At 47.2% G+C, this 24,265-nt stretch overlaps 1 long non-coding RNA gene across 1 annotated transcript; it reads left to right on the top strand.

Moving 5' to 3' along the window:
- Nucleotides 1-1,550: 1,550 nt before the first annotated feature.
- LOC308184876 lies at nucleotides 1,551-20,423 on the top strand. Its single transcript, XR_013942985.1, has 2 exons — nucleotides 1,551-7,891; nucleotides 11,600-20,423. It is a non-coding gene; the product is annotated as an uncharacterized lncRNA (long non-coding RNA).
- The last annotated feature ends 3,842 nt before the right edge of the window (nucleotides 20,424-24,265 follow it).

Genomic DNA, 24,265 nt, shown 5'->3' with positions numbered 1-24,265 from the left:
GATTTCGGTGATAGCAACTGTCATAGCTTTCCTGCTGCACAATGGCTTCCAGCTCCTCCTGTTTGTTGCTCATACTGCGTGCACTGTAGATGCACTTCAGCTGGGCCAGCGATCCTGTCACCTTTTTGGGGGGAGAAGCCCTAATTCCTACATGACAATTCCCGGGCACTTTTGTGATTTCTGACCCATCAATGTCCCTTCTGCCTTTGCTGCTGCATAGTTCTCCATCCCCTACCTCAATCGGGATGGTAGACCGATGGACCTTGCGAGCACACCGTCCCTTAACCATTGCCATACCACTGCCAGGCTTGTCTCTGTCAAGCCTGTTTTTGTTGTTGTTGTTGCTGTTGTTTTTTCCCTTTCCCCCTTCAAAACTAGTTTAAAGTCCTATCGATGGGCCCTGATAAATCCTGAGCAAAGATCTTTTCCCCCCTTAGAGACAAGTGAACCCCATTCGTTGCCAGCAGGCCTGGTGTCTTGTAAAATGGCCCATGATCAAAAACCCAAAGTTCTGCTGGTGACACCAGGCTCTGAAGTCTCTTCTGATTGCCCTCAGACTTCTTGGAGCTTCAACACTGCCTACCTGAAAAAACAATAACAGGTAATAATCCAAGGGTCAAACTAGGGCAGGAAGCTTTCTCTTCATGTCCCTAACTCAGGCCCCAGGAAGGCAGCAGACCTCCCTATGAAGTGGGTCCAGTCTGCATATTGGGCCTTCTGTTCCCTTCAGAAGGGAGTCTCCCACGACAACAACCTGTCTTTTTTTCTTGGTGGGAGCTGTTTTAATGCAGGGCACAGGTCGACGTGATCTCAGTGACACCTCCAAGCCAGATGTACCGTGCTCCTCAATATTTTTCAGATCAACCTGCAAAACTTCATACCTATTGCGCACAGGCACCTGGGAAGGTGGGGAATTCCTTAAGGGACGCGCCTGCCGCGCTGGGCAGGGACTTGTTGCCACTGCCCCTTATCCCCTAGGTCAGTGCTTTCAGCTGGGTGGAGAGAGGATAGGGAAACCCCTCTACTGAGTGTCCCTTCTGCCTGCTGGGCCTGTCTCAGGGAAGGTAGGGAGCGACTCCAGTGGTTTATCTCCTTCTCAGACTCCCTGATACTCCTCAGCCTAGTCACCTCTTCCCAGAGCTCTGTCACTAGGTGGAGGAGTGCCTCAACCTGGGTGCACCTCCCACAGGTGTGCTCACTCCTGCTGTCCTGAACTGGTGTAAGAGTAGGGCACACTCTGCAGCCTGACACTTGGGTGGCAGTGTGTTTCCCCCAGAGCTCTGTCTGGGAGGCTGCGTCACTTGTGGGGGGTGTTGAGCTCCGAGAGGCCATAGCCTTCTGTTGGGTGGATACCATTGCTCCCTAATTGAGCTAGCCAAGCTTCTGGGCACTCCCTGTGCCCTCCCACGTGAGCTGCCGCACAAATTGCCATGCCACATCCTGACTGACGCGCCACATCTTGTTTGCCCATCCTGGTATCCTGGTCGCTGCGCTCCTGGTTGCTCGTGCTCTCTAGGGACTGCCTTTGTACAAGAGGCCCACTCCTGGCTCTGCCCAAGCCTCATCAGCCACCCTTGTGAGGGCTGCCGGCTCCTGGCCGCTCCCTTGGCTGCCTCAAGTTGCCTCGATGAAGGAAAACCCTTGCACACTGCAATCCCCCGCTCCGCTGCAGAACGTGTCTGCCCTGGAGCCGATTGCCTCTGGACTGGACTGCTGTTCAGGGATGGACTGGTCATCAGTCAGCGAGTGGTGAGCAATTGCATTGTGCTTCACTTGTTTTGTACACATTATTATTATTACTATTATCATTATTATTATTTTTCTTTCTTTTCTGTCCTATTAAACTGTCTGTATCTCAACCCACAAGCTTTTAATTTTTTTCCTGATTCTCTCCCCCATCCCACTGTTGGGGGGGGGGGAGGGAGGGTGAGAGAACAGCTGTGTGGTGCTTAGCTGCCATCTGGGTTAAACCACAACACCACTGTAAGAGAAGATCAGGTCAAGTCCATCTATGGAACCTGAAGTTCCATGGGACCTGGTGAGATGCATCTGAGGGTCCTGAGGGACTAGGCAGATGTAGTTGCTAAGCCACTATCCATCATATTTGAGAAGTCATGGCAGTCCGGTGAAGTTCTCACTGACTGGAAGAGGGGAAACATTTTCAAAAAGGGAAAAAAGGAAGACCTGGGGAACTGTAGGCTAGTCAGTCTCACTTCTGGGCACAGCAAGGTCATGGAGCAGATCCTCCTGGAAACTATGCTAAGGCACATGGAAAACAAAGAGGTGATTGGTGACAGCCAACATGGCTAAAAGGGCAGATCATGCCTGACAAATCTGGTGGCCTTCTATGATGGGGTTACAGCACTGGTGGATAGGGGAAGAGCAACTGACATCATCTACCTGGACTTGTGCAAACCATTTGATACTGTCCCACACAACAGCTTTGTCTCTAAATTGGAGAGACAAGGATTTGATGGATGGACTACTCGGTGGGTAAGGAATTGGCTAGATGGTCACACTCAAAGAGTTGCAGTCAATGGCTCAATGTCCAAGCAGAGACCAGTGACGAGTGGTGTTCCTCAGGGGTCAGTATCGGGACTGGTGCTATTTAACATCTTTCTTGGTGACACGGACAGTGGGATTGACTGCACGCTCAGCAAATTTGTGGATGAAACCAAGCTGAGTGGTGCAGTTGATGTGCTGGAAGGAAGGGATGCCATCCAGAGGGACCTGGACAGGCCTGTGTGAACATTGTGAAGTTCAACAAGGCCAAATGCAAGGTCCTTCACCTGGGTCGGGGCAATCCCAAACATGAATACAGGCTGGGTGATAAGTGCATAGAGAACAGAGCTGCGGAGAAGGACTTGGGAGTGCTGGTGGATGAAAAGATACTCCATTCCCGTGAGAACTCACGTGGAGTCCTGCATTCAGCTCTGGGGCCCCCAACATAAGACAGACATGGACCTGTTGGAGTGAGTCCAGGGGCAGGCCATGAAGATGATCAGAGGGCTGGAGCACTTCTCCTATGAAGACAAGCTGAGAGAGTTGGGGTTGTTTAGCCTGGAGAAGAGAAGGCTCTGGGGAAACCTTATAGCTGCCTTCCAGCACTGTACTGGGTCTGGCTGGGATGGAGTTAACTTTTCCTGCAGCGGCCCATATAGCACTGTGCTCTGTACTTGTAGCTAGAACAGCATCGGTATCACACCAATGTTTTGTCTATTGCTGAGCAATACTGACACAGCATTGAAGTTTGGAGCTCCCTCAACCTCCCCCCCCCCCCCAAGAACCAGGTGGCTGGGGGTGGGCAAGAGGTGGGCAGGGGACATCACCAGGGCAGCTGACCTAAACTGACCAAAGGGATATTCCATACCATATGACATTGCACTCATATGGTGGAAAAGGGGAAGGGGGGGGGGCTCTCATTATGAAGTCCTCTGTCCTCCCAAACAACTGCTAGGCCTTGCTTCCCGGGACGTGGCCGAACACTGCTCGTTGATGGGAAGTAGTGAATAATTTCTTTTTTCTCTCTCTGTGCTTCTGCTCGGCCTTTGCTTGTTGGTTTGTGGTTTTTTTTTTTTTTCTCCCCTCTTACTTTTCCTTTTAATTAAATTATCCTTATCTCAGCCCATGAGCCTTTTTTTTTCTTTCCAGCATACTTTCTTTTCCCCTTCTTCTTCTGAGGAGGGGAAGTGAGAGAGTGGTTGTGGTGGAGTTCAGCAGCCCAGCAAGGTAAAACCACCACAGTCCTTTTTGGCACCCAACGTGGGACTCGAAGGGCTGAGATAACAGTAGATTTGATCAAAATGCTTACAATTAACATACTTGCTTGCTAGTCACCATGTCGTCTGTTTTGCTGTTAATATTTTTCTATGTGGTCCTGTTTTATGCGATCCGTGCCACATTCTCCCTTCTGCTGTATATCAGGTCGGAGAGCTTGTTAAAGACTGTGTTTGGATTTTTTAGTTCACTGTGCTGTAAAGCACAGGCCTTGAGCCTGATCTGGTATTCAGGCCCTGCATTGCTATCATTCCTATCCCCTGGAAACTATCTCTTTGAGAATGTTAAAAACTACACTCTCTTCTTTTCCTCCTCTGGAAGTCAGTTTGTGGACAATATCAGGAATGGTACCTCCTTCTTCTTTTCCTGTGGGCTAATTACAGCAGATTTTGAGTACTTTGAATATCCATGGGTAATCAACATGCTCCTATTGCTAGGTCTGCAGAATGTATTTTCTTTTCTTTTCTTTTCTTTTCTTTTCTTTTCTTTTCTTTTCTTTTCTTTTCTTTTCTTTTCTTTTCTTTTCTTTTCTTTTCTTTTCTTTTCTTTTCTTTTCTTTTCTTTTCTTTTCTTTTCTTTTCTTTTCTTTTCTTTTCTTTTCTTTTCTTTTCTTTTCTTTTCTTTTCTTTTCTTTTCTTTTCTTTTCTTTTCTTTTCTTTTCTTTTCTTTTCTTTTCTTTTCTTTTCTTTTCTTTTCTCCTAAGGTTAAACAATTAGTTAAGAATAGCACCCAGGAATCTGCCCTGAGACTGTGTGGTGGTGGGTTGCAAGGTGTATGGGAGGATATGGGCAGGTACCTGTCACGGTTGTCTCCTCCAATGGTTTTGCACTTCACCTCTGAACAAATGCCAAATCCTAAAAAAACGATAGAATGTTTGAAAGATGTATGCCCTGACCCTGGCAGTGCCAGAGAACTCCAGCTTGCTGCACTGTGCTGGGGCCTGGCCTGTGCCTATCAAATGGTAGTTAACACTACTCAGCACCCTCAAGGGGAGGAAGAGGTCTCTGAATCTGATGATCAGATAACACACACTGTGGCTAACCCAGAGGACCAACCATCAGTGGTATCAGTCACCCTCATAGTCAAAACAAAACAATGGAAGCAGAAGTCAGCTCATTTAGTAAGGGAAGAAGCTCCTCCTGAGAAGTCCCAGGAGGGAGAAGTGGAAGGGGCAGGGAGCTCTAAAGCAGAGCCATCACAAAAACAGGAGGAAGAAGAGACGGAAATCATAAATGAGTCAGAAACCACCCGATCCCCATCCCTGAGTGAGTTGCGAGATATACAAAGGGATTTCAGTCGTCACCCAAGTGAGCACATTCTCACCTGGCTGCTTCGATTCTGGGACACTGGGGCCGGTAGCCAGGAACTAAGAGGCAAGGAAGCCAAGGGGCTGGGATCCCTCTCTAGGGAAAGGGTCATTGACATATGGGATTTTCCATACCATGTGATGTCACAGTCAGCAATAAAAGGTGGGAAAGGGGAAAGGGGCTCTCATTATGAAGACCTCTGTCCTCCCAAACAACCGCTACATGTATTGAGGCCCTGCTTCCCGGGTTGTGGACGAACATCCCTCGTTAATGGGAAGTAGCAATTTATTTTTTTTCTCTTTCTCTGTGCTTCTGCGCAGCCTTTGCTTTTTTTTTTCCCTCTTCCTTTTCCCTTTAATTAAATTATCCTTATCTCAACCCGTGAGCCTTTTTTTTTTCTTTCCAGCATTCTTTCTTCTCCCCTTCTTCTTCTTCTGAGGGGAAGTGAGAGAGTGGTCGTGCTGGGGTTCAGCAGCCCAGCAAGGTAAAACCACCACAAGTACTTAAAGGGGGCCTACAGGAAAGCTGGAGAGGGACTCTGTCAGGGAGTGCAGTGATAGGGCGAGGAGTAATGGCTTTAAACTGAAAGAGAGTAGATTTAGCCTAGACATTAGGAAGAAATTCTTTACTATGAGAGTGGTGAGGCAGTGGAACAGGTTGCCCAGAGAAGTTCTGGGTGCCCCATCCCTGGAAGCGTTGAAGGCCAGGTTGGATGGGGCTTTAAGCAACCTTATTTAGTGGAAGTTGTCCCTGTCCATGGCAGGGGGGTTGGAACTAGATGATTTTTAAGGTCCCTTCAAACCCAAACCGTTCTATGATTCTGATTCTATGATTTTTATTCAGAATTGCACTTCTATAGATCATTCTGTGACGTAAATACTTCCAAATGTCAAGTTATGCAAGCTAGCAAGCAAGCACTCACTAGCCCTGCTGTAGTCTTATATTATTTTTACTAGTTATATTTACTAGCAATATTGGGCTACAATCTAAAAGAGAAGGCTTGATAAATTATCTTCTGCAATGTGCAAACTATCTACAGGGAGGAGACTGCTATGACAAACCAATGAACTATAACGCTGCTCTCCAAAGAAACATTTTCAAGGGGAAACCACCACACTGTTTCACATATGATGTATTGTTACTTTTCAACAGTGCAATGTGCAAGGGTATGTAGAAGGAGAGTTTCTGCTCCTTTAAGGGTATCTGGTCAAGGACCTTTTCCAGCGCAACAAAGGGATAATAAGAAAGGGAAGAAGTGATGGAAACCAAGTCTAGTCAGTTCTACTAATTGATAAGGAAGGTGATGGAATATGGAAATGTTGATTCAGGCAAGGTTGTCTCAGTGAGGATTTCTGGATCGGAATGATAAGAAGTAAAGAAGGGGGAACAATAAGCAAAATGCTGAGATACAGACCTGACAAAGCAAAAATAGAGACAATGACGAGAAACAAACCTCTCAGTCACACTAGTTGATGAGCTATCAAACTACAGGCACCACTTCCAGGAAGATCAATCTGGACTTTGAAGTTGATAAGACTGTGAACCAGGGGGGGACCCCAGACTGGGAGGGTGCAGGAAACTGCAGAGCTCTGCAAATCCATGGGGGTTGTGCAGGGGGAAGGGGGAGCAAGAGGAACAAAGAGGGGATAGGTAGTAAGGGGTATAAAAGGGCCGGTCACGTGTAAAACAGGGCTGGTCAGTATGCTTCTCTGGCTGAGCTCTGCACCTTATCACTGCAGTCTGTCCTATCTTCTTATATTTCCTCATTAAATCTTTTCTTAACTAGCTCTCTGCATACTCACACTCTCTCTCCTGTGTGCATGTGTGCTGCAAGGACTAAGTGCCAGCTACTAGTGAGACCTGTTTGTGTGTGAGTGAAGATTGGTGCCAGATACTGGAGTCAGGGTGAGGGAGCGGGCACCCCTGGCTTGTGGTGCCAGCTAATGGAGCGAGTGAGGGTCCTAGCATCAGTAGTTGCAGGGGCCATAGCTCTGGATCTGAAAGGGTCCTACAGACTTTGTGCCCAGAGTGCCAGCTACTGTGGGACTGGCATAAGCGAACTGTGTGCCAGCTACTGTGGGACTGGCATAAGTGAACTGTGTGCCAGCTACTGGAGCATGTGGGGGTCTTCTACTCCCAGCCACTGGGGCAGGAGCACAGCGTGTTCACAAACCAGCTACTACCTGGAGGGGACTGGCATGAGTGAGGCGAGTACAGGGCTCCGCACTGGTGGCTAGAGAAAGGCCGCAGGTCACAGCCCATGTGCCTGGTGATGGATGCTGGCAGGGGCCAAGCCAAGGCAATTGGCTCTGGGGCAAACACGTTCTGCAGTGGAGCAGGGGATCACAGGGGGTTCCCTGTGGGAAAGGAATTCGCAGGTAGCTTTGTGCTGTTTCACACGTCCCTGAGTTAGAGATAATGAGGAAAACAGCGGTAGAACCAAAAACTTGAGCAAGGGCGAGATAAAGTAAATTGGCTACAGTGTTAAAGATGAGCTTTGGGCAGTGGCCAATTGCTGGCTGGCTCGAGGCGCGTGTCTGAGGGTCTCTAACCAATTGTATGACAGATTCAGGCGCGTGGACAGCACGTGGGGCTACGGGGAAAGTATATGTAGTGGTGAAAAATGACAATAAAGGTCTCCCGTTCAAGAGCCATCAGGAGTCCGTGTCTTGCATCCCTTCAAATGGTGACCCCGACGTGATAGGGGAGGAGCAGCGCTGCACGAGTGTCCGAAGGGAACCCAGCCGAATGAGTCAAGCTCGCAGCTGGACTGCAGCTTCAACCCCGGGACATCACCTGAAGGACAGGTGAGCGGCTGGGCATTAATCGTGGGAGCTAGCCTTTCGGCAGAGGAAGAGGCTATAGTGAAACTGCTAACGCAACTCCTAATAGACAGGGGAGTAAAAAATATTCCGTTTAAGATAAAGCTATTATTGAAATTTTTGCGAAAACAAGGGCTCCCCTCAATGGCTTCCACAGTATTTGATGTAAAAACTTGGGACCAAGTGGGGGAAAAAATATGGGAAGCAGCGTCCAGTGGGGATACTAATGCTGCTGAGGTGATGACTACGTGGCGGCTGGTGACTGAGACTTTAAGATCGTGGCAGGCAGAAAAGGAAGTACAGAACGTTGCTGCCCAGGCAATAACAGCAGCCGAACTGAGATCAGAGCCTGCAAGGTCACCAGAGCAGTGCAATTTGATAGACCTGGGGGATGACAAGGAAGAGGGCCGCGGACCGCCGCCGCAGAGCCCCTCCCCGCTGACCCCCTCGGCTCTCGCCTTGCCTGCCCCCGATAATGCTTCCCTGCGGGCCCGAGCTTTCGACCCGCGGGAACAATGGGAGCTGGTGCGCCGGGAAGCGCTAAAGGACTGGGACCCGGTAGGAATGGCTTTCCCGGTGCAGGTGCGACCCAACGGTCCAAATGAATATAATGCCTTCCACTGTGACCTAATTAAAGAATTAAGAAAGACTGTGACTACATATGGATTACACGCACCATTTATTCAGTCACTGTTAGAAAATGTTATGACTGGTCAATTGTTGGTGCCGTACGATTGCCGCCAGCGCCGCCGCCTGCCCCGCTGTCAGCTTCGGGCAGCCGCCCGCCCGCCCCGCCGCCGGCTGCTGCGTTTCTCCGGTTTGAGCGCCCGCCCGCGCACACCGGGCGCTGCCATGTTCCGCCTGCCGCTGCGCCCGGGCCCGTGGCCCCGCGGGCCCCCGCTCTGTCCGTCCTGCGAGGCCGGGCAGAGCCGCGCACCGCCCCCGCTCCGCGACAGCCGGCACGGCCGCAAGCGCCGCCGCCGCCTCCCCGCTCGCCGCCGACCGCCGCCGCTGCTGCCCACCCCCCCCGGGCCGGGCCCCCCCCCTCAGCCCGCCGGCCCCTCTGCTGGCGCTGCGGGCCGCCGCCGGCAGCTCGGCCAAGGATGGGGGTGGATCCCCTGAAAAGGCAGCCACAGATCTCAGCAGTGAACACAAACTCAATAAATCCCAGCAGCTGAAAAAAGTTTTCAAAGAATATGGTGCTGTAGGAGTTTCATTCCATGTTGGAATTTCATTAGTATCTCTAGGAATCTTCTACCTGGCTGTGTCAAGTGGTGTGGATATGACTGCAGTTCTCTTCAAACTTGGTTTCAGTGAATCATCGCTGCAGTCTAAAAGGGCTGCTGGTACAGGCACATTTCTGTTGGCATATGCTATTCACAAATTGTTTGCTCCAGTACGAATCAGCATTACTAGAGTTTCTGTGCCATTTATTGTCCGATACTGCTGGAAGATTGGTTTCTTTAAACCTCCTACCCCAAATCCGTGATAACTTCTTATGGTTTTTTATTCGCCCAACATGGGGCTCAAGGAATTTGAGATAAGGATGATAGTCGAGAGAAGTAATGGGCAAAACATGGACTGGATTTTTTTTTTATGAATGTAATAGTTGTGAAGAATTTAAGAAAGCAGCAATTGTGAGGAATATGTTTCATATTAGTGTGGTGAAGGGACAAGGGGTGGTGTGTGTGTAAATTGTCCACCTCGTCGGTGTCGTGATGATGTTATGTTTATTTTGGTGTGGGGAATTCTTTTTTTTTTTTTTGATTAAGTGAAGTTTGTGAAGATCGTGATAATTGTAAATTAAGAGTATATTGGAATGTAGTGGGTTTACGTGGCAAGGTATTGGTAGCAGGGGGCCATAGGGGTGGCTTCTGTGAAAAGAATCTAGCAGCTGCCCCATGTTAGGTAAGGGCCCTGGTGCTGACCAGAGCCGAGCCAATAAACGATGTTGTTTGAGCCTCTATGTGAGAGCATATTTAAGAAAGGGGGGGAAAAAAATGCGATACACAGCAGCTGGGAGAGTGAGAGGAGTGAGAAACAGCCTTGCAGGCGCCAAGGTCAGTGAAGGAGGAGGGGGAGAGGTGCTCCAGGCACCGGAGCAGAAGTCCCCTGCGGCCTGTGGTGAGGACCACGGTGAAGCAGGCTGTCCCCCTGCAGCCCATGGAGTACCACGGTGGAGCAGGGTTCCGCGCTGCAGCCCCGCTGCCACGGTTACCACGGTGGACACCCTCTCAGCAAGAACCAGAGGGAGTGCCGGAGTGGATACCTCCACAGTAATAGACGCCACCTTGTGCGGTACTCACGTTCATAAAATTCCATTGAACATCAAAGGACCAATTGGGAATGACTGTAGTGTATTGCTGCTAGGACGATCAAGTGCAACTTTGACCGGATTGTTTGTTTTGCCGGGGGCTAATTGATGCTGACTACAATGGACAAATCCAAGCTATGGCTTGGACACCATCTCCACCATTGTCAATACAAAAGGGAACTAGAATTGCTCAATTGATTCTTTTCCGAGCAGTAGTCTGCAGGAGTTGGTTCAAGAACAACTCCAACAAGGACATATTGTTCCGACAAACAGCTCATGGAATTCATCAGTGTTTGTTATCAAGAAGAAGAGCGGGAAATGGAGATTACTGCATGATTTGCGACGAATCAGTGCAGTTATCGAGGACATTGCAGCCAGAAAACAAAAAAAAAAAAAAAAAGAGAGGAAAAAAAAAAGGAAAAAAAAGAGAAAAAAAGGAAAAAATTAAAAAAACAGTACCTTTGAATACTGTATCGGACTCGCAATATGCTGTAGGTGTTGCTCAGCGCATTGAGAGGGCACATTTGAGACATCCCAAAGGAAAACTTGTTTCTAAAATTTAAAGAGCTGTTATTTTTGGTAGAGCAGCGAGTGCACCTGTATTGTATTATTCACATGCAGAGCCACACCATGTTACCTGGTATTTTTGCAGAGGGTAACACACACGCTGACCAGCTAACTAATATGACCCTGACTGCCCCGGTGCCTAAGGTGCTGGAGCAAGCTCGGTTATCCCATGCCTTTTTCCATCAATCCGCCAAAGTCTCGGCGAAACAATTCGCTATATCGATCATTGACGCCAAATTGATTGTCCAAATATGTCCTGACTGTCAACAACATGTTTCGACCCCGTCTTTAATGGTAAACCATAGAGGTCTACGGTCCTTACAGTTATGGCAGACCGACGTAATGCATATTCCAGAATTTGGTCGCTTGAAATATGTTCACTTATCTGTAGATACTTTCTCTCATGCTATTTGGGCGACAGTTGCGGTGGGTGAAACTAGTCGCCATGTCCAGGCTCACTTCCTGGGTCTCCATCCAACCACGCCGCAACATCTGGGTCACCCTCGCCAACATGACAGGATAAGAAGCGGTGTGCCTGTCCCGGGCTAGTGCTAACGACCCATTCACAACATGTCTGGTGGGGAACCCGGCAGATAACAAAGACTGGACTGTCTACTTGCCGCAAGCGCCCCTAGAGCCAGAGGAATTAGATATCCTGGGATGTGAAACAGCAACAGCATGTGTAAGGTTTAATTGCTCAGGCAAAAAAACAAATCGTGAAACGAATGGTCAACGCCACACTTGCTCCTTATCGCAATGCATCTCTTTGCTGTAATTATACAAAACTATAATAGCATCCTTCCTTGTGCCAGGAGCTGCTCTGCTCGGCTGTGGGATCGACTGTGGAACGGACGCCCCTAGGTGCACCCCGAGCATTTTCCTCGGAGGAGTCTCCACTCTCAGCCGCTCACCGCGGGAGTAGACAAGGACCTCCTGAAGCCGCAGACAAATTATTTTAAGTGATATTTTCTTGTGGTATGAATGAGAAGTGCAAGAGGCCTCTTTGCATGATCGTGTGATTGTGCTGTGTGAGTGAGAAGCAGCATCACTGCGAAGCAACATCCCTAGCGCTTAGTGGCTTGTTGACTGATGTAGATTCTAGTAGGCACGCTACTTTACAATCGTAATTCTGCTTGTGATTTTCACCCTGTTGCTTATTGTATCTTGCTTATTGCAGTGTCTGCGGTGATTGATAGAAAAATCTATAGAAAGCGTTTGGTTGATTGATTGAAAATAAAAAAGGGGGAATTGTGGGAAAGGAATTCGCAGGGAGCTTTGTGCTGTTTCACACATCCCTGAGTTAGAGATAATGAGGAAAACAGCGGTAGAACCAAAAACTTGAGCAAGGTCGAGATAAAGTAAATTGGCTACAGTGTTAAAGATGAGCTTTGGGCAGTGGCCAATTGCTGGCTGGCTCGAGGCGCGTGTCTGAGGGTCTCTAACCAATTGTATGACAGATTCAGGCGCGTGGACAGCACGTGGGGCTACGGGGAAAGTATATGTAGTGGTGAAAAATGGCAATAAAGGTCTCCTGTTCAAGAGCCATCAGGAGTCCGTGTCTTGCATCCCTTCAGTTCCCTACATCGAGGCCGATCGAGGAAGCTGAGGGAGCCGCCAGGACCCGGCAGCCCTCTCGAGGGCAGCCGACGAGGCTTGGGCAGAGCCAGGAGTGCCCCTCCTCTGTTGTACAAAGACAGCCCCTAGGGAGCATGAGTGAGCAGGAGTTCGACAAACAGAGGGGGCAAACAGGGCATGGCATGGCAGTTTGCACTGCAGATCGTGCAGGGAGGGCAGAGTATCCCTCCCCACTCAAGAGACCAGCTCACCTATTGGCTGCCTCCCAGACAACAAGTTCAGCCATGGTCTCCACCAGACAGAAAACTCTTGCGAAAAATAATGTGGCAACCCAGACCGACTGCCTGTCCAAAAATGTGGCTGTTCAGGTCTCCAGCATTGGAACTGTTTGCCCAGGGAGGTGGCGGAGTCATCCATCCCTGGGGGTGTTTAGGGAAAGGTTGGACATGGTCCTTAGGGACATGGTTTAGTGGGTGACATTGGTAGTAGGGGGACGGTTGGACCAGATGGAGGTCTTTTCCAACCTTAATGATTCTGTTTCCTAAACCCCGGTGTGCGTGGGGTGTGCATTTGTATTCACAAGCAAGCTTTAAGTTGGACTAGCTGGCATGTAGCGGGAGCCTCAGGTCCAGGTCGGGTATCAGGCAGGTGGGGGCTCCATGGTGGTGTAAGGAATGGTCCAGCAATTCGTGCCACTAAGGGGTTTGAAGGGTTAACATTGAGGCCTGGGTTTAGGCGAGAAGAGAACAAAGGGATTTCTTCAGAGAAAAACTGCTGACTTTGCACGGACGTGCAGTAACTTCTGACAGCCGGCCAAGAGACCACTAGATAAGGAGGAAGAATATGAGCCTCCCTGTCCAAGCGGCCCCCGAGAAAGTAACAGAGACTGATAAGCAGGCGCACCTGGGAGGACTTCGGATTCGGGAAACCAATTATAATAACCCTGCCTCTTCTAGAAGTAGTAATGAATATGTATTAGCCTAGGAGCATAAAAACCAACCGCCCTACGTAACAGGGGTGCGTCCTGGTGAAGCAGAGACTCCTGGCACACCCAGCGCTGTTTGCTTGCCTCTATTCGTTTAATAAATTGTAAACTTTGATTGTAATCCTATTTGGGACTCAGTCATTTATAACAATTGGGGGCTCGTCCGGGATGGTCTTGGTTCCTGAATTCTGACTTGATCTAGGAGGGGCGCCCCCACCATTTGGTGGCTCCTGTTCGAGTCAGGTCGGGGCTAATGCCATCTCGAACCTGAATAAGGGCAAGCAAAGATTTAGATTTTTTTATGAGCTCCCTTTGCCGGCTGCAGCACTATATTTTGCCCGTAGTTCTGCACGCGAAGATCCAAACGAAGACGATGGAGTATACCGTTCGGTTGGGTGGGATTCGGTTGCCTGTGTGTGTGTGAGTGTGACTGAGACGGAACGTAGTTCCGAAGCGATTGTGGAGGTCTTCTAACCGCGGTTCCAATCTCCCGCGAGGGACTTGGCCGGTGAAGGACCGAAGCGATTCCTATAGGATTGGTGGGTGGGTGATAGGTCCTAAACCCCCTGCAAGACACTCTCACTAAGGCAACCAAGGGCTGTAGGAATTGCCACAGTAAAATTCCTAGATGGGTCAGACAAAATTGAAGACCCGGGACCAGAGAAAAGGGAGCAAATTACCAGACATACCACCAGAAAGTCCATTAGGGATAATGATTAGAAATTGGAACGATAGGGGCCCCAGAAAAGGAAAAAAGTAAATTAAAAATGGTTCAGTATTGTATGACAGAATGGCCGAAGGAGCCTTTAAGACCACATGTCTTTTGGCCCGTTTTCGGATCCTTTGAAGACTGGGTTTGCCAGGCCTTAAATATACATGTTAATTCAAAGGAACCTTTTAGCCAGGAGGAAAGTGATTATGCAGGATTATGGATCAGGATCTCACGTCCTTTTCCAGCCTCAATATTTACACTAAAAGCAGACGAGAAGTTTGAAGAAGAAGAGAACAAAAAAATAAAAAATAAAAAAAAAGGAAAAAGAAAAAGATGATGAATGGGAGTCATTGGATAACCTACCACCTCTATATCCTAACAATCCACCCCCGGTGGTGCATCTTGTAATCCTGTTTTGTTCTTAAATGTTTTGACTGTGTCAAGGAGGAAGGTGGGAGCATTATCTAAGTAACAGTTTAGAAGTTTGGGTATATTCGCGGTGGTGTTTGGTCAGTTTCCCAAGTATCGGGGGAGAGGGGCTGACTGATTATCAAAATGTTAGAACGGAGAGTCACTTCTTCGGTGGTTCGGGCCTGAGCCCTGGGAATTTGGTAAGAAGGGGGAGAGCGAATTTATTTAGGCCTCAATACCTTTTTAAACCCCCATCTTGACGGATACACAGGAGTGATTCCTTGTTTTGTGTAGGCTTACTAACAAAGTGCATGAGAAAAATTAGCATTCGGCTTGAAATTCGGTCTTGTTGAAATGTAAATTTTGTGAAAAAGGTGGTATTGTTTGTCTAGAAGACAGAAGGCTGAGTGCTTCTGGTGTTTTTCCGAAGTCCTGTGGATTTATGATTGGAACGGGGCTCATCAATAATCTGAAATACTGAAGTTTGTATGTGGAAAGAAGAGTTTAATCCCAGAGAACTGGGACATTTGGGAAGAAGATTAGGAAAAGATAGTAAAAACCTTCAATAAAAAGGTTTGCGTGGAAATTGAAACAAGGGACAGTAACTAATATAAATAAATAAAAGGGAATGGGAAATCGAGGAAATGGGTAAAATCCAAAACAAAGACGTCCTAAAAAAAAAAAAAAAAAAAGCCTCCTTGGGTGCATATTGGCACATTGGAAGGATATTGTTAGAAATGGGGGCACAGAAAGCAAGAGGACTTTCACTAAGTATTGCAATCAATGGTGGCCACTATATAAACTAAATGGCCACTTTATGGATCAATCGACTATAACAGTGTCTTGCAATTAATGTTTTTGAGGAGAGAAGGAAAATAGGATGAAATGTTGTATACTGATAAGTTGTTTCAGCATCTTGGAGGGAAAAGGTTTGGAATTAAGTTGGCCCCTGACTGAGCCTTTGGTGTTGGCATTAGAAAAGTACAGGCTGGAGAAAGATAAAGGAAGTGTTAAAAGGGTTGTTGAAGGTGTTAAAGGTTGTGTGGCATGTAGTATTTAACAGAGCTGTTTGAAGTTGAATGAGCAGGGAAAGAGGATGTAGGAATGTTAATAGTTCCGTCTCAACCCGAGGCTGAGATCTCTAAATCGCGGGTGTGAGCCCTCTGGGGCAGAGGGACCGTGATGGGTCCGAGAGAGTTGTCATGGAAACAGAAAAGCAGCTAACTCTTAAAACAACCTGAGTTCATGTGTGAGCTCAGATTGCCAATGGGACCGCTCAGGGAACTTTCAACGATTGCATTCCCCTGACCGACCCCCTCACTGAGACCCTAATCACCCCGGAAATGATGTAAATACCAAAATCTGGTTAAATTGGCTATTGGGAATTGAGAATCTGTTCCAACAAGGTCCAAAAGAAACCCCTATGGAATTTATGGAATTTTTGAATTTCTGGACCAACTTTGAAATGCAATGAAAAAAAAAAAAAAAATGGACCTGGCTTTAAAAAAAAAAAAAAAAGAGAGAGAGAGAGGCAACTGGCTAGCCTCTTTCCAGGGCAATCGGCCCCTGATATCAGAAAGAAATTGTCTTAGGCTGCAGGACAAACTTACAACTGTAAGAAATGGTCCAGCAATTCGTGCCACTAAGGGGTTTTGAAGGGTTAACATTGAGGCCTGGGTTTAGGCGAGAAGAGAACAAAGGGATTTCTTCAGAGAAAAACTGCTGACTTTGCACGAATGTGCAGTAACTTCTGACAGCCGGCCAAGAGACCACTAGATAAGGAGGAAGAATATGAGCCTCCCTGTCCGAGCGGCCCCCGAGAAAGTAACAGAGACTGATAAGCAGGTGCACCTGGAAGGACGTCGGATTTGGGAAACCAATTATAATAACCTTGCCTCTTTTAGAAGTAGTAATAAATATGTATTAGCCTAGGAGTATAAAAAATTAGATGCCTTACGTAACGGGTGTGCATCCCGGTGGAGCAGAGACTCCCGGCGCACCCAGCGCTGTTTGCTTGCCTCTATTCGTTTAATAAATTGTAAACTCTGATTGTAATCCTATTTGGGACTCAGTCATTTATAACACAACAGTCAGGAATGATGGGGACCTGGGGCATCTACCCTAGCAGGTCCACTAGTTGAAATAAAGCTAGGAAACGAAGACAGAGGCTTGAATTTTTTGTTTGAATTTTCTGTTTGTAGATGGCTCCTCCCGAGTAGTGGAAGGGAGGAGGAAATCAGGATATGCAATAATTAATAAGAACTTAGAACCTGTGGAATCCGGACCTTTGAGCCCATCATGGTCAGCTCAGGCTTGTGAGCTGTATGCCCTATGTAGGGCCCTGGAACTATTAAAAGGGAAAAGTGGGACGATATATACAGACTCTAAATATGCATATGGGGTGGTCCATACTTTTGGAAAAATTTGGGAAGAAAGAGGTCTAATTAATACTCAAGGGAGGAATCTTATACATCAAGAGTTAATAATAAAAATTTTAAGGGCATTAAGAGAACCAAAGGAGATAGCAGTGGTACATGTAAGAGGACACCAAAAGGGATTGGATTATCGAATCAGAGGAAATAATCTAGCAGATAAGGAGGCCCAGGAAGCAGCCCTGAGGACTCAGGTTGTTAAAATCAATGTGATACGAGAGGAAGAAAGGCGAGAAAGAGAAGAAAAGAAATTTACCCCTGAAGAACAAGCAAAATTGGAGAAAATAGGGGCTAAGTTAGAACAAGGAGAATGGACACTGCCTGACGGGCGAGAGATATTGCCAACAGCCTATGCGAGGCAAATACTGGAACGTTTACATGCACAAACACATTGGGGTATGAAGGCATTAAGCGATCATTTCCTTAAACAATTTGGTTGCATTGGAATTTTTGAAATAGCGAAACAAATTACATAAGGTTGTTTAACTTGTCAGAAAATAAATAAGAAAGTGTTTCGACAAGCAGCTATGGGAGGGAGAAAAACAGCTTATAGGCCTTTCGAGAAAGTACAAGTTGATTTCACTGAATTGCCCAAGGTAGGGAGAATGAAATATCTATTGGTAATCGTAGATCATTTAACACAATGGGTAGAAGCTTATCCTGTAGCACGAGCTACTGCACAGACAGTGGTAAAAATTTTATTGGAACATTTAATACCAAGGTATGGGATAATCCAGTACATTGATTCTGATCAGGGCACACGCTTTACTTCTAAAATAATAAAATTGTTGTGTCAATCATTAGGTATTCAGTGGGAATACCACACTCCCTGGCACCCACAAAGCTCAGGGAAAGTAGAAAGGATGAATCAAACAATAAAACAACAATTGGCTAAGTTAATGATCGAGACACAGCTGCCCTGGACGAAATGCTTACCATTGGCACTTTTAAACATAAGAACTAAACCACACAGTGAGACTGGATTATCATCATATGAAATGTTATATGGTATGCCTTATTCTCAAGGGATGCCCCTAGGGAACAATGTAATTGAGGATCATAGTATCCAGAAATACATAATTACCATTGGAAGGAGATTACGGGAGCTAAGAGAAATTGGGATGATGACTCAGACACCACCTTTAGGATTTGCTATTCATAAAATACAACCAGGAGACAAGGTCTTAATAAAAACCTGGAGAGAAGAATCATTGAACCCCCGATGGGAGGGACCGTACCTTGTTTTACTTACTACTGAAACAGCTGTGAGAACAGCAGAAAGGGGTTGGACCCACGCATCCAGAATAAAAGGACCAATAACTACCGAAGCCTGGAGGGTTGAGTCCACTCCTGGGGAACTGAAACTGAGACTAAAGAGGAACTGATATCCCAGCAATGAGGTTCTGCATGAATTAAAGGCACTGGATAAAGAGGACAAGGCTGAAGGGAGGAAAGGGAGAAGGCAAGACCGGGGTAGGACCCTCCACTGCGGTGTGTATGGTCTACCGAGGGAGGCAACCCCTATGGGTATTGACCGCCGAGTGAGAGGGCCTCGACCGGACTTCTCCCGCGCTAAGATCAGGTTGTCCTGAGAAAAATAACATGAGAACCTCTTAAACCCATAATGAAATTGTGATTAGTTTTTCCAGGAGCTGGATCACTCCGAAGGGCTGAATGGTAACACAAGCTCTGAAAGCGGGCCCAACCTCATGATTAAAGGCGTTTCCCACACTCTCAAGATTGGACGACGAAAAAGGATAAGAAATGCTATACTTTCTGGTATTGTTTTTACAGGGGCAATTGGGCCATGGGCAAGAATGGAGGAATAACTTTTTCACTTTGGGGGAGGAAGTGGCTAGGGCCTTTAACCTTAGTAACTGCTGGATTTGTGGAGGACCGGGGGGAACTGAAAGTTGGCCCTGGGTAGCAGGCCCAGTTGAACCCAAGTGGTGGGTCAGTAATCTGAGCGAAGTTCATAATGGGACGCAATTTTGGAAAGAGGAAGGAGGCCCATGGCAGTTGCACTCGTCAGCTCGGGGTGTATATTGCTTGAACAGAACAGGAACAGTGGCGGTGGGAAAAAGCATTTGCAATTGGACTCTGTCCCCCGGATATGATTGTACCGATCCTGGATGTAGTCCTATAAACTGTACAGCACGTAGTGGGAAATGGAACACCACACATGTTCAGCTGAGAAATGGGACTTGGCTGAAATGCTCATATTGAGAATTTTTTGGATCCGGATGTAAAACTGTGGCAAGAGCACAAGCGGGGGGACAATTTGATGGTCAAATCTTGAGCTGTCAGCGCGATAACACCACTAAGGAATAGCATGTGGTGCGGGTCTATCGCTGGAGATGGCAGAATGAGAATGGGAGGCGAGTGTTCTTTAAGCATTTCTGGTCAGCTTATAATATAACTGGCCACCAAGGAGAACTGAATTGTGACTGTAAGTGGAAACCCGATGCGGGAGCTTGGAAGTGCGCATATACGAGTACGAACGGGGCAGACATTGTAACAGGACCACTCGGTAACAAGGACACTGTATTATCACGCCCCAAGGGCTAAAAAGGAATGGAATGGTCCTTTTCCAAATGGGACATGGGCCCTAAAGGGACATTATTGGGTGTGTGGCAAACATGCTTACAAGAGGCTACCTGAAAATTGGTCGGGAATATGCTATGTGGGGTACATAAGACCCTTGTTCTTTTTATTGTCACAAACACAAGGAAATCATTTAGGAATAAGATTGTATGATGACCTGAACAGAGTGAAACGATCTATTGATACTTCCTTAACCGGGGGTAGTGCCCAAAAATGGGGAAAGGATGAATGGCCTCCTGAAAGAATCATACAGCATTATGGGCCAGCCACCTGGAACCCGAATGAGTTGATATCAGGAGCCCGAGAACCTATTTATAATTTGAACCGAATAATTAGGTTGCAAGCTATCCTCGAAGTTGTAACAAATCAAACAGCGACGGCCTTGGATCTTTTGGCTGACCAATCCACTCAAATGAGAAATGCTATATTCCAACATAGAATGGTCTTAGACTATTTACTAGCAGAAGAAGGGGGAGTATGTGGAAAACTGAACGATTCTAATTGTTGTCTACAGATCGATGATAATGGAAAAGTGGTCAAGCAGATAACAAAGGAAATTAGAAAGCTAGCCCACGTCCCAGTACAAACTTGGAAGGGTATGGATTGGGATTTCTTTTCATGGTTGCCTGGTGAACCATGGGTTAAAAGGATGCTGTTTTTATTTTTATGTGGTATAGTGACATTATTGTTTATACCTTGTATGATACCTTGCTTTACGTTGTTGATACGGCGGATAATAAATAGCACCCAATTTGTGATGACTTCGGGAGAGAAAAGGTGACGTGTCGATAATGATGCTTAAGAAGTGGACACCCCGAGAACTGACTGATGAAATCCAATTGTTACTGACAAAGGTTGAAGGAGAGACACGAATTGATGATTAAAAAAAAAAAAAAAAAAGGAGGAATTGTAAGAAATGGTCCAGCAATTCGTGCCACTAAGGGGTTTTGAAGGGTTAACATTGAGGCCTGGGTTTAGGCGAGAAGAGAACAAAGGGATTTCTTCAGAGAAAAACTGCTGACTTTGCACGAATGTGCAGTAACTTCTGACAGCCGGCCAAGAGACCACTAGATAAGGAGGAAGAATATGAGCCTCCCTGTCTCCCTGTCCGAGCGGCCCCCGAGAAAGTAACAGAGACTGATAAGCAGGTGCACCTGGAAGGACGTCGGATTCGGGAAACCAATTATAATAACCTTGCCTCTTTTAGAAGTAGTAATAAATATGTATTAGCCTAGGAGTATAAAAAATTAGATGCCTTACGTAACGGGTGTGCGTCCCGGTGGAGCAGAGACTCCCGGCGCACCCAGCGCTGTTTGCTTGCCTCTATTCGTTTAATAAATTGTAAACTCTGATTGTAATCCTATTTGGGACTCAGTCATTTATAACACAACAGTCAGGAATGATGGGGACCTGGGGCATCTACCCTAGCAGGTCCACTAGTTGAAATAAAGCTAGGAAACGAAGACAGAGGCTTGAATTTTTTGTTGGTTGTGGGAGCTTCTTTCTCTGTGTTAATTAGGCTGTAAATGTAATAGGAGCAACATATTCAGTGTTAAATAGTTTTAAAGGACAATTAGGAGCTAAGACAACTACAATAATTGGAGCCACAGGGAAAGAGGAGGAATGGCCATTCTTACAACCCCTTGATTTGCGTTTTGGGGGTAAGGAACTAACCCATGAATTTTAGTATGTACCAGAATGCCCGATGCCACTCTTGGGATGGGATCTATTAGCCAAATTAGATGCAACAATAACCTTTGAGGATGGAGAATTAATAATGAAGGTACCTGAGTCCAAAGTAGGGCAAATCCTAATGATCAAAGATAAACCCTTTGTTAATAGTCCAAGAGAAGTTTGGGACTCAGTCATTTATAACACTGGTATGCCCAGGGGGACTTGCGAATGTGGTGTGCATGAGGGACGAGTGTGTGAGTGAGCGCGTGCTTGCAGCAAGCTTCAAGATGGACTAGCCGACAAGTAGGTGATCCATGAAGTGGGTATGAGGGCCTGGGATCCAGACAGGGATGCCAGATGGACAGAGGGGCCATGCAAGTACTTGAGGGATCCAGGCGGGGGTGCTGGATAGACAGATGGACTGTGCCAGGTATGCGAAGGATCCACAAATGTGTGTGTGATTGTGAACCTGGAGAGTACTGTGTGTGTGTGCCTTCACTAGCGAACTTCTACCTCTACCAGCCAGAGAGGGGGAGGGGGTTTCAGCTATCTATGTCTATGCTTTATGTGAACCCTTATGAAGGCAGCCCTTGGCTGGAACAACCTGTGTGACCGGTTATATTAGTGCCCTGTCTTTGTCTGTGTTTGTATGTCTCTGGGATATGTGCTCAGCTTTGCTACTGGTTGAGACTGCTAAAGGGAAAACAGCAGCCTTGTTCCACCCCCCCACACCCATCCTGAGCTGAGACTCCAGGTCCCCAGGCACTGGTCTGGGCACAAGCAGCCAGGCAGAATCAGTCCTGGGCCACAGTGTCTGGAGGAGGCAGCCATACTCTTCACCTCAACACAATGTCATAGAATCATAGAATCATTAAAGTTGGAAAAGACCTCCAAGATCATCTGGTCCAACCATCCCCCTGCTACCAATGTCACCCACTAAACCATGTCACTAAGCACCATGTCCAACCTTTTCCTTAAACACCCCCAGAGACGGTGACTCTACCACCTCCCTGGGCAACATGTTCCATCGCTTGACTACTCTTTCTGAGAAGAAATTTCTTCTAATTTCCAACCTGAACCTCCCCTGGCACAACTTGAGGCCATTCCCTCTAGTCCTATTGCTGGTTATTTGCGAGAAGAGGCCGACCCCCAGCTCCCCACAACTGCCTTTCAGGTAGTTGTAGAGAGCAATAAGGTCTCCCCTGAGCCTCTTCTTCTCCAGACTAAACAACCCCAGTTCCCTCAGCAGCTCCTCATAGGACTTGTGGTCCAGGCCCTTCACCAGCTTCATAGACCTTCTCTGGACATGCTCCAGGGCCTCGATGTCTTTTCTGTAGTGAGGGGCCCAAAAGTGAACACGGTACTCAAGGTGCGGCCTCACCAGAGCAGAATGCAAAGGGACGATCTCCCCCCTGATCCTGCTGGCTACGCTATTCCTGATACAAGCCAGGATGCCGTTGGCCTTCTTGGCCACCTGGGCACACTGTCGGCTCATGTTCAGGCAAGCATCGACCAACACCCCCAGATCCTTTTCCTCTGCACAGCTTTCCAGCCACTCTGCCCCAAGCCTGTAGCGTTGCATGGGGCTGTTGTGGCCAAAGTACAGGACCCAGCAGGACTCTATTTATCTTTTGGTTTTGTGATTAATTCTCCCATCTCAGGATGATATAACTGCAAAGAAATTTTCTCTGCTGGCTATCATGCCTTATTGCTAAAGCTGAAAACCTCTCTTCTCTTGGACAGCTTCCCATCATCCATGGTCATCCAGGCCTGATGCAATAACTGCAGGAGAAAGTCATGGTCCCAGAGACTATGTCTTGGCCCTAGAGAAAGCAGGGAAGACATTTCCTTGCTAAACAAACCTAATATGGATTACCCTCCCTAACAGGCACTTACACAAATAAGGGCATATTTAGGCTCAGTAGGACCACTTTAATGAAGAAACATATAGTAGAATAAGTAACAATTCAACTGCCTAGCCATGGGGAATGGGGAAAAGGAATCAAGATGAATACTAACAGAAGAGAAAAAAGAGGAGATGGGGGGGGGGGGGAGTTGGGGGGGGGGGGGGGGGAGAGAGGGAGAGAGAACAGATGGTGAACAGGAGTTGGAAAGAAAGCAAAATGGTCACAAATGTAGGCCACGGCATGCAGAAGTGAATGACCAGCCAGCTTTCCATCTATTGCAAAGCATCTCCAACAAGCAAGTACACAATTGATCATCACAAGTTCTGTGTCCCATATCATAGAATCATAGAATAGCTTGGGTTGGATCATCCAATTCCAACCCCCCTGCCATGGGCAGGGACACCTTCCATGAGACCAGGTTGCTCAGAGCCCCATCCAACCTGGCCTTGAACACTTCCAGGGAGGGGACATCCATCAGCTTCTCCAGGCAACCCATTCTAGTGCCTTACCACCCTCGTAGCAAAGAATTTCTTCCTAATATTTAATCTAAATCTACCCTCTTTTTGTTTAAAACTGTTACCCCTTGTCCTATCACTACGCTCCCAGATAAAGAGGCCATCTCCAGCTTTCCTGTAGGCCCCCTTTAGGTACTGGAAGGCCTCTATAAGGTCTCTCTGGATCCTTCTCTTCTCCAGGCTGAACAACCCCAACTCCAGGTCCCTCTGGATGGCTTCCCTTCCCTCCAGTGTGTCAATCGCACCACACAACTTGGTGTCATTGGTAAACTTGCTGAGGGTGCAGTCAATCCCACTGTCCATGTGTGGTGGTTTTACCTTGCTAGGCAGCTGAACTCCACCACAACCGCTCTCTCACTCCCCCTCCTCAGAAGAGGAGGGGAAGAAGAAAAGGAAAGAAACAACTCATGGGTTGAGATAAGGATAATTTAATTAAAGAAAAAATAATTATTAAGGGGGAAATATTATTAATTAAATAATTTAACTAAAGGGGAAAGAAAAAGGGGAAAAGGAAAAAAAGAAAAAAAAGCAAAGGCCGTGTGGAAGTGCAGAGGAAAGAAATTACTCCCTAATTCCCACCAATGAGCGATGCTTGACCACATCCTTGAAGCAGGGCTTCAACGCACGTAGATGGTGTTCGGGAGAACAGACGTTTTCGCAACG

This window comes from Anser brachyrhynchus (genome assembly GCF_964034855.1).
Source record: "Anser brachyrhynchus genome assembly, chromosome: W".
In the NCBI taxonomy this organism is placed as follows: Eukaryota; Metazoa; Chordata; class Aves; order Anseriformes; family Anatidae; genus Anser; species Anser brachyrhynchus.
The sequence above is the reverse complement of the archived record's forward strand: the minus strand, read 5'-3'. Positions and strand labels throughout refer to the sequence as shown.